Genomic DNA, 10,273 nt, shown 5'->3' with positions numbered 1-10,273 from the left:
AGAGGAACTGGATGTCTGAATTACTACTTGGAAAAGATCCACCTATTTACCAGAAATACTCATTTGGGATTTTTAAACGAGTAAAAACAAACATATTTCATGTTTTAGACATTATCTATCATTGGACTTGATACATCAATGAGCTATAAAGAGTACAAGATCTTTTCATTTAAATTGATCAAAGGTAGATACATGCTCTTTCTTTCTTGGATCCTTCAAAAAATAGCAAATCAAAAATCATTTGAAATACATGACTTTCTAAATATTGTGCTTTTAACTTAAAAGATAATGTCAAACTTTGGTTGTTACCTCAAGAAAAAAAGAAAGAAAACAGAATACCATAAGCCATGAGCTCTGATAAACAGGATGACATAATCAGAGCTAAAAGGAAGGTACAGCCAGCTTCCAAAAGTAACTTTGAAGTGGCTCAGTGTCTAATACATTGTCTTGTACAGGACCAATGCTCAATTTCTTGAATGAAACAATGAGTGAATACATAAATGAATGGACCACAAATATAATCATTTATAAAGCAGAATATGACAAAGAGGATTTATTGCCTATCCCATACAATAGTTAGATTTAATTAATTCATAACCAGATTGTCACCAGCAATGTCTTTGGTGCAAGAGAAAAATTCTGAACATAATATGTACTCTACTGACTTGTTGGTTCACCAGGAAATGGGATATTTGGGGCATTTATTCAAACTTAACTTAGGCTTCTACCATGAGCCAGGATCTGTGTTCTACATCCAAGATGTGCATGTCCTCTGTCTCCAGCCTGGTACCTTATTTAGGACCTGAAGATTTTCCATGTAACCTCAGCAGGCTCCCAGCCTCCTGGGAGCTTTTTCACTATTGTCAGCAACATTCATACAGAAGGACTAGCACAATAATCACAAGAATGGTCTCTAGGGTAAAATGCCTGAATAAGAACCTGCCTCTGAAATTTTTAGTCTTAGAATTTAGGAAAGTTACTTAAGTTCTCCTCCTTTACAAATGTAAGTAATAACAATACCCACTCTTCCAGTTGCTGTGAGGATTCATTAAGAAACTCTCAAATTTAGCACCCTGCTTAACACATAATAAGTTAATTCTCCATCAATTTTAGATATTGTCACTAATCCTCCTTATGGGTATAAAGTTTTAAGATGGATAGTAACAGCAGAAAGAACATCAGACAGCAAGTTGAATTGCTAGATTGTACTTTCAGGTCTACTGCTAACTAGATATTTTAGTGTGAGTGTGTCATTTAATGTCTCTGAGTCTCAATTTCTTATCTGTCAAATGAGAGCAATCGTTAGATGATTTGCATTCTTTTCTTCCTGTTCTTTGATTCCATCTCTTATATCTTATTCAAGTCTCTGTAACCTAATGCTCAATACTTTGTTCGGTACATAAAATGCAGACAGACAATTCCATAACCTCCTTCTGACACCTACTCCAATTATTTTAAGTCATGAGAGTTCAATCCTACCACCTTTGCCATATGGTAGAGTGTATAACAGAAAAGCAGGTGGAGCCAAATAGGACTCAGATGCCCTATCAAACACCCTCAGGGCAGATGTTATGGCCAAGAGTGTGGGATCCATAGGCACATCTGCAGAGAGCATCAATAACTCACAGGGGCTGCTGTATTTATCTCCTAGCAAAGTACCTCAGAGATAAATAGCAGAATTCTAAGCAGAGAAGGCACTTGAGAAATATCTGTTGCTGTATTTATCTATGTAAAACACTCATTTCCTAATTCTAAAGGACCGAATTTGAAGAGATTTTTAAAAATCTGTTTCTTGCTTCAAGTAAAGAATTACATATTTTTATTCCCTAGGGCCAACACATAATAGATTCTTAATATACGTATGTTTGATAAATGAATCGTCCTGGATCTTCTGGTTCTATATTCAAGAATCCAGGCCACTGAAATCTGGTAAATTAGTGTTTATAATTTCCCCTAATGAAGCATATGGTATATCATTATTAAAATGTCCCCTGAGGAATCACTTCTCCCTGTGCTTATGTTTCTTTTGCAGTGTGATGTTGCTCCTTCTTCAGTAATGACCTGGGGCTTTTTCTCCATTCCTTTGAATCTAAGCTGGCCTGGTGACTCGCTTTGACCTTTAGAATGTGACAGAAGTGATACTATGAAAGTTCCGAAGCTTAGATCTCAAGGATCCTTATAACTTCCACCTGTGTTTTCTTAGGGCTCAGCCACCATGGAAGAAAGCTTGGGTTCAAATATTGATGAGAGATCATGTGGATAAAGAGGTCTATTTTCCAACTATCCCTGCTGAGATCCCAAACATGACCATGAAACCAACCATCTTGACTCCTCAGCTCCAGGAGACCCAGCAGATGAACCTCATGAGCTCCATGAGGAAGTCTGGCCAAGAATAGAAGAGGAACTTCCCAGCCAACCCACAGAATCATGAGAAACAGTATATATCTTCCTTGACTTATAACAGAGTTACTCCTAATAAAACCTATTGTAAGTTGAAAGTATCATAAGTAAAAAATGCATTTAACACACCTAACCTAAAAAACATCCTAGCTTAGCCTAGCCTGCCTAAAACACATTCAGAACACTTACATTAATTTACAATTGAACAAACTCATGTAAGACAAAGTCTATTTTGGGGGATCCCTGGGTGGCTCAGCGGTTTAGAGCCTACCTTCAGTCCAAGGGGTGATCCTTGAGTCCCGGGATCAAGTCCCACATCGGGCTCCCTGATGGAGCCTGCTTCTCCCTCTGCCTGTGTCTCTTTCTCTCTCTGTGTGTCTCTCATGAATACATAAATAAAATCTTTTAAAAAAAGACAAAGTCTATTTTATAATAAAGTGCTGAATATCTCATGTAATTTATCTAATACTAGACTGAAAATGAAAAACAGAATGGTTGTATGAGTACAGAAAGGTTGTAAGTATCGGACATTTACCCTCATGATCACATTGCTGACAGAGAGCTGTGGCTGGCTTTTGGTGCCCAGCGTCACAAGAATATCATACCACATATCATTAGCTTAGAAAAAAATCAAAATTCAAAATTCAAAGTATGGTTTCTACTGAATGCACATTGCTATCACACCATCTGATTTTTATTTATTTATTCATGAGAGACACACAGAGAGAAAGGCAGAAATATAAGCGGAGGGAGAAGCAGGCTCCCTGTGGGGACCCCAATGTGGGACTCTAGGACCCCAGGATCACACCCTGAGCTGAAGGCAGATGATCATCCACTGAGCCACTCAAGCATCCCTAAAGTAAAAAGAACCTTAAATCATAAGGGGACCATCTGTAAATTGTCATTATTTTAAAACACTTGAGTTTTTGAGTGGTTTGTTCCACAGCAATAGATCGTTGATGCAAAATTATTTCTTGATCAGAATCAGAATAGTCACACAATAAGAAGTTTCATGAAAATAAGATTTTTTTAAAAGATTTTATTTATTTATTCTTGAGAGATACAGAGACACAAGCAGAGGGAGAAGCAGGCCCCAAGCTGGGAGCCCGACGCAGGACTCCATCCCAGGTCTCCAGGATCACACCCCAGGCCAAAGGCGGCGCTAAACCACTAAGCCACCAGGGCTGCCCTGAAAATAAGAATATATCAGCAGTTCTGTCAAAGGAGAAAAGGGAAAGAAGAGTGAGAAAAAATTTAAATACTATATAATAAATGATAAAATGCCAGATTTTGTCCATATATGATTATGCAAGAAATGTAACCAGGGATCAGATATCTAAGTCTATTCACTGGTGTGAGTCCTGCAGAAAACAACTTCCAAACAGTAGATGTTTTAGGATTATTCATTAGTTAGCAATCATTGCATTAGTGATCTGTTTCTGCATAACAAATCACCCAAAATCTTAGGGTGATTTTAAAAAAAAATTATTAAAAATTTAATAATTAAATTAAATTAAAAAACAATTTAATTTAATTTAATTTAATTTAATTTAATTTAATTAAAAAAACAAGTATTTATTATTCTTGCAGTTTCTGTGGTTCATGTATATGGGAGAAGCTTGGTGGGTAGTTGTGACTCAGTGTCTCCTGAGGTTGCAGTGGAGGTGTTGGCTAAGGCTATAGTCATCCACAGGCTTGATTAGGGCTGGAGAAGTCACTTCCAAGGTCTGTCACCCACATGGCTGGCTTGTTGGTTCCTCTTCATTTGGGCCTCTTCTTGTAGTTCCTAGTATGTCTTCATGCCATGGCAAATGACTTCCTCCAGAACCAAGGATCCAAGAAACCAAGGCAGAAGCTGAAATATCTTTTATGGCCTAGCCTCAGAAGTTACACATCACCATATTCTCTATGCATACACAGAGCAGCTCTGAGTTATATAGGGGAAAACTATACAAGGGCAAGGATTATTGTGGGTCCTCTTGGAAGCTATCTTCCATATCCCTATTGCCAAGAAAACTGAGAGCACATACTAAACATACATATGCAACAGGATTTTTAAAAATAACATTAGAATGTAAAACCAAAACCATAAAGAGGCAAGAAGAAAGCTGATTCCACCCAGGCCTTCAGGTAAGATATTTATTGCAAGTCCATAATCCCTTAACAGAAATTTTTGGGGCTAGATATGTTTCAGAATTCCAAATTTTTTGTATTTTAGGAAGGTAAGGAGATAAGGAGGCACACATGCCAAATATTATACAATACCCCCTGGAACAACTTAGAATTAACTACATTGTTATTTATGCAGCAAAATGTATGCATTTTCAAACTAAGTGGGATAAAAACATGCAATATAGTCTCACATCCATTTAGGTCAGATTTTGACACTAATTTTTTTTAAAGTCTGGGTCTTTAGAGCTTTTTGGAATTCAGAATTACTGGTAAAGGTGAACCTTCAGAAGCTCACAGGATCAGAAATTGTGGCTATGGGTTCCCCCAGATTGTGTGCATCTGTTCCCATTTGCAGGCCTTGTTTCCTCACCAACACCCCAATACTGCTAATCAAATTTGTCCCACAAATTCAGATTCTTAAAGATGTCCCATTCGTATTTGAGGTCTCCTAATGACCTATTTTTCTGCTTTGGAATTCTATTCAGGTGCTAGTCCTTCAAACTTACCCAGCCTCTGTTTTCAGGTATACAGCTACCACTTTAGCACTGATAGCTTGTAGCAACTACACATAGCTTAAGAACTTAAGAAGTAGGATAGTTACCAGACTTGAACCATAGATTTAGCTGTTTCCTAGGAATCAAGACAAAAAAAAATCACACAAGTTATTAGAGAGAAACCATTATTTTCCTTATAAACCTTATTTTCAAATTCAGAGGGTAATTTGGCAGTATCTGTCTTAGAGCTAAATGCAAATACACTTTAATGATTAATTCCACTTCTAGGATTCTATTGGCACACATGAACAAAGACATAAATAGTAGGATTTTTAACTATAGCATTGGTTGAAATAGTGAAAATGCAAACAACCTATTTGTTAAAAGGTGGTGTTTGAAAACAAACAAAAGCTAAGGCATAGTCTAGGAGTTTGCAATCTATGGACCCTGAACTGGATGTGGTCTCAGCCTGTTTTTATACTGCCTACAATCTAAGAATGGTTTTCACAATTTTAGAGGATTGAAGATGACAAAGAAAAGAAAGAGAAGGAAGAGAAGGAAGAGAAGAAAATGCAACTGAGACCTCATAAGACTCAGAAAGGCTAAAATATTTTATCTAGCCCTTTGCAGGAAAAGTTTATATAACCAAATTATAGAAGACTTAAGACTATGAAGATAATGAGAAAATAAGGATGGCAATGGTTGGAGCCAAGCAGTGAAACTGACAAATTTGTCCTATTCCTATCATCCCTCAGGCCTCAATGTCAATATCCAAGAGGACTTGAAGAACCAAAGCTCCCAATACCCCTTCAAAACTTCATGAGGCATTTAAAAATGAGCCCATTTAGGCTTAAATGCCCTAAAAGACATAGGGTAATGGAGTATATTTAAAAAAAAAAAATATATATATATATATATATATACATACAGACACATACAGACTGAAAGTAAAGGGATGGGAAAATATTTACTATCCAAATGAAAATAGAAAACAGACTGGAGCAGCAATACTTAAATCAAACAAAATAGTCTTTAAAACAAGGACCATAACAAAGATAAAGAAGAGCATTACATAATTATAAAGGGATCAATCCAACAAAAAGATGTAACAATTGTAAATATCTATGCACACAACATTGAAGCACCTAAATACATAAAGCAAATATTAATATACATATAAATGGTAATACAATAATAGCAGGGAACTTTAATTCCTCACTTACATCAATGGATAGATCATCCAGACAGAAAATCAATAAGGAAATAGTGTTTTTGAATGACACATAAGACCAGATAAATAGGGGATCCTTGGGTGGCTCAGCGGTTTAGTGCCTGCCTTGGGCTCAGGGCGTGAACCGGTAGTCCCGGGATAAAGTCCCACATTGAGCTCTCTGCATGGAGCCTGCTTCTTCCTCTGCCAGTGTCTCTGCCTCTCTCTCTCTCTCTCTCCCTCTCTCTGTGTGTCTTAAATAAATAAATAAATAAATAAATAAATAAATAAATAAATAATTTTTTTTTTTTAAAACCAGATGAACATAAAACATATATACAGGACATTCTATTCAGAAACAACAGAATATACACATTCTTTTCAAGTGCATATGGAATATACTCCAAAATAGATCATGTTAGGGCACAATAAATTAAAGAAGACAGAAATTATACCATGCATATTTTCCAACCATAATGGTATAAAAATAAAAATCAATCACAAGAAATAAACTAACAAAAACAAACAAACAAACATGGAGGTTAAACTGATACTGAACAACCAATGAGTCAACAAAGAAATCTTAAAAATTAAAAATATATGGAGATAGGGATGCCTGGGTAGCTGAGTGGTTGAGCATCTGCCTTTGGCTCAGGTTATGACCTTGGGTCCTGTGATCAAGTCCCATATTGAGCTCCCCGTGAGGAGCCTGCTTCTCCCTCTGTCTATGTCTCTGCCTCTCTCTCTGTCTCTCATGAAAAAATAAATTTTAAAAAATAATAAAAATATATGGAGATAAATGAAAATGAAAACACAACAGTCCAAAATTTCTAGAATGCAGCAAAACCAGTTCTAAAGGGCAGCCCCAGTGGCCCAGTGGTTTAGCACCACCTTCAGTCCAGAGTGTGATCCTGGAGACCCTGTATCGAGTCCGGCGTCGGGCTCCCTGCATGGAGCCTGCTTCTCCCTCTGCCTGTGTCTCTGCCTCTCTCTCCTCTCTATGTCTGTCATGAACAAATAAATAAAATCTTTAAAAAAAAAAAAAGAAAAGAAAAAACAGTCCTAAGAAGGACATATATTGATACAGGCCCACAAAAAAAAAAAAACAAAAAAACAAAAAAACTCCAAAAAATCTAAACTTACACTTAGAGGACCTGGAAAAAGAAAAGAACAACAACAACAAAATGTCCAAAGTAAGCAGTAGAAGGAAGGAAGGAAATAATAAAGATCAGAGAAAAAGTAAATGACATAGTCAAAAAAAAAATACATCAATAAAACCAAGAGCTAGTTCTTTGAAAAAATAAACAAAACTAATAAATCCTTAGCCAACGTCATCAAGAAAAAGAGAAAGATCCAAATAAATAAAATGAGAAACAAAAGAGAACAACTGATTCCACAAAAATATAAAGGATTATAAGAGATATCATGAAAAATTATATGCCAACAAATTCGACAACCTAGAAGAAATGGATAAATTCCAAGAAAACATACAATCTTCTAAAACAGAATTAGAAAGAAATAGAAAATCCAAACAGACCAATTACTAGTACAAAATTGGCTTGGTAATCAAAAAACTACCAAAAAATAAGTCTAGGACCAAATGGCCTCACAGGTAAATTCTACTAAACATTTAAAGAAGAGTTAATGCCTATTCTCCCCAACTATTCCAAAAAATAGAAGAGGAAAGAAAGCTTCCAAATATATTCTGAGACCAGCATCATCCTGATACCAAAACCAGACAAAGTCACAACAAGAATGAAAGAAAAGAAAAAAGAAAGAAAGAAAGAAAGAAAGAAAGAAAGAAAGAAAGAAAGAAAGAAAAAGAAAGAAAGAAAAGAAAGAAAACTACAGGCCAATATCTCTGATGAACATATATGCAAAAATCCTCAACAAAACATAAGCAAACCACATTCAGCAGGACATCAAAAGGATTATTCACCACAAACAAATGGGATTTATTTTGGGGATGTATGGTTGGTTCAATATTTGCAATCAGTAAATGTGATATACCACATCAACAAAACAAGGAATAAAAATCATATGATCACCTCACCAGATGAAGAAAAACCATCTGACCAAATTTAACATCCATTCATAAAAACTCTCAACAAAGTGTGTTTAGAGGGAACATACCTCAATACAATAAAGGTAATATATGAAAAACCCACAGCTAACATCATACTCAATGGTGAAAAAGTAAAAGCTTTTCCTCTAAGATCAGGAACAAGACAAGGATGTCCATTCTCACTACTTTTATTCAAAATAGTATTAGAAGTCCTAGCCACAGCAATCAATAAGAAAAAAAAATAAGAGGTATCCATATTGATAAGGAAGAAATTAAATTCACTATTTGCAGATTATATACTATACATAGAAAATTCAAAAGATGCCACCTAAAAACTAATGGAAGTAATAAATGAATTCAGTACGTTTGCAGGATACAAATTAATACTCAGAAACCAGTAGCGTTTCTATATACTAATAATTAAGTAGCAGAAAGAGAAGTTAAGACAATCTCATTTACAATAGTACATAAAAAAATAACTAGGAATAAACTTATCCAAGGAGGTGAAAGACCCGACTCTGAAAACTGTAACACTGATGAAAGACATTTAAGACTACACAAACAGAAAGATTCCATGCTTATGGGCTAGAAAAGAGAGTCTTTTCAGCAAATGGTGCTAGAAAAACTAAAGAACTACATACAAAAGAATGAAACTGGACCGTTCTCTAACACCATAGATCAAAATAATCTCAAAATAGATTAAAATCTTAAATGTGAGGACTGAAACCATAAAAATCCTAGAAGAGAGCACAAAGGGTAACTTCTCTGACATTGGCTATAGGACACTTTTCTAGATATGTCTCCTGAGGCAAGTGAAACAAAAGCAAAAATAACTATTGGGACCATATCAAAATAAAAAGCTTTCACACAGGGATGCCTGGTGGTTCAGTGGTTGGGTATCTGCCTTCCACCCAGGGTGTGATCCTGGGATCCAGGATAGAGTCCCACATCAGGTTCCCTGCATGGAGCTTGCTTCTCTGCCTGCCTGTGTCTCTGCCTCTCTCTCTCTCTCTCTCTCTCTCTCTCTCTCTCTCTGTGTGTGTGTGTGTGTGTGTGTGTGTCTCATGAATAAATAAACAAAATCTTAAAGAAAAAAAAAAGCTTTCACACAGCAAAGGAAACCATCAACAAAATTAAAAGGGCAACTTACTGAATGGGAAAAGATATTTGCAAATGATCTATCTGATAAAGGGTTAATATCCAAAATATTTAAAGAACTTATAAACTCAACACCCCAAGAAATAATAATAACAGTAATAATAACAACCCAGGTAAAAAATGAGTAGAGGACCTGAATGGATATTTTTCCAAAGAAGACATACAGATGGGCAATAGACACATGAAAAGATGCTCCACATCACTACTTATCAAGGAAATGCAAATCAAAAACACAATGAGAGGGATGCCTGGGTGGCTCAACAGTTGAGCGCCTGACCAGGGCGTGATCTGGAATCCCGAGATTGAGTCCCACATCAGGCTCCCTACATGGAGCCTGCTTCTCTCTCTCTGCCTGTGTCTCTGCTTCTCTTTCTCTTTCTCTCTGTGTCTCTCATGAATAAATAAAATCTTTAAAAAAAAAACACACACACAATGAGATATTACCTTAAACTAATCAGAATGGGGAATCCCTGGGTGGCTCAGCGGTTAAGTGCCTGCCTTCTGTTCAGGGGTGATCCTGGAGACCCGGGATCAAGTCCCACATCAGGCACCCTGCATGGAGCCTGCTTCTCTCTCTCTCTCTCTCTCTCTCTCTGTATCTCTCATGAATAAATAAATAAAATCTTTTTAAAAAATGGTTCATGTTTAGAAAAACTAATCAGAATGGCTAAAATAAAAAAGACAAGAAATAATAAGTGTGGACAAGGACATGGAGAAAAAGGAATCCTTGTGCACTGTTGGTGAAAATATAAACTGGTGCAGCCACTGTGGAAA

This window comes from Vulpes vulpes, chromosome 16 (genome assembly GCF_048418805.1).
Source record: "Vulpes vulpes isolate BD-2025 chromosome 16, VulVul3, whole genome shotgun sequence".
Classification (NCBI taxonomy): Eukaryota; Metazoa; Chordata; class Mammalia; order Carnivora; family Canidae; genus Vulpes; species Vulpes vulpes.
This window is presented reverse-complemented; position numbering follows the sequence as displayed.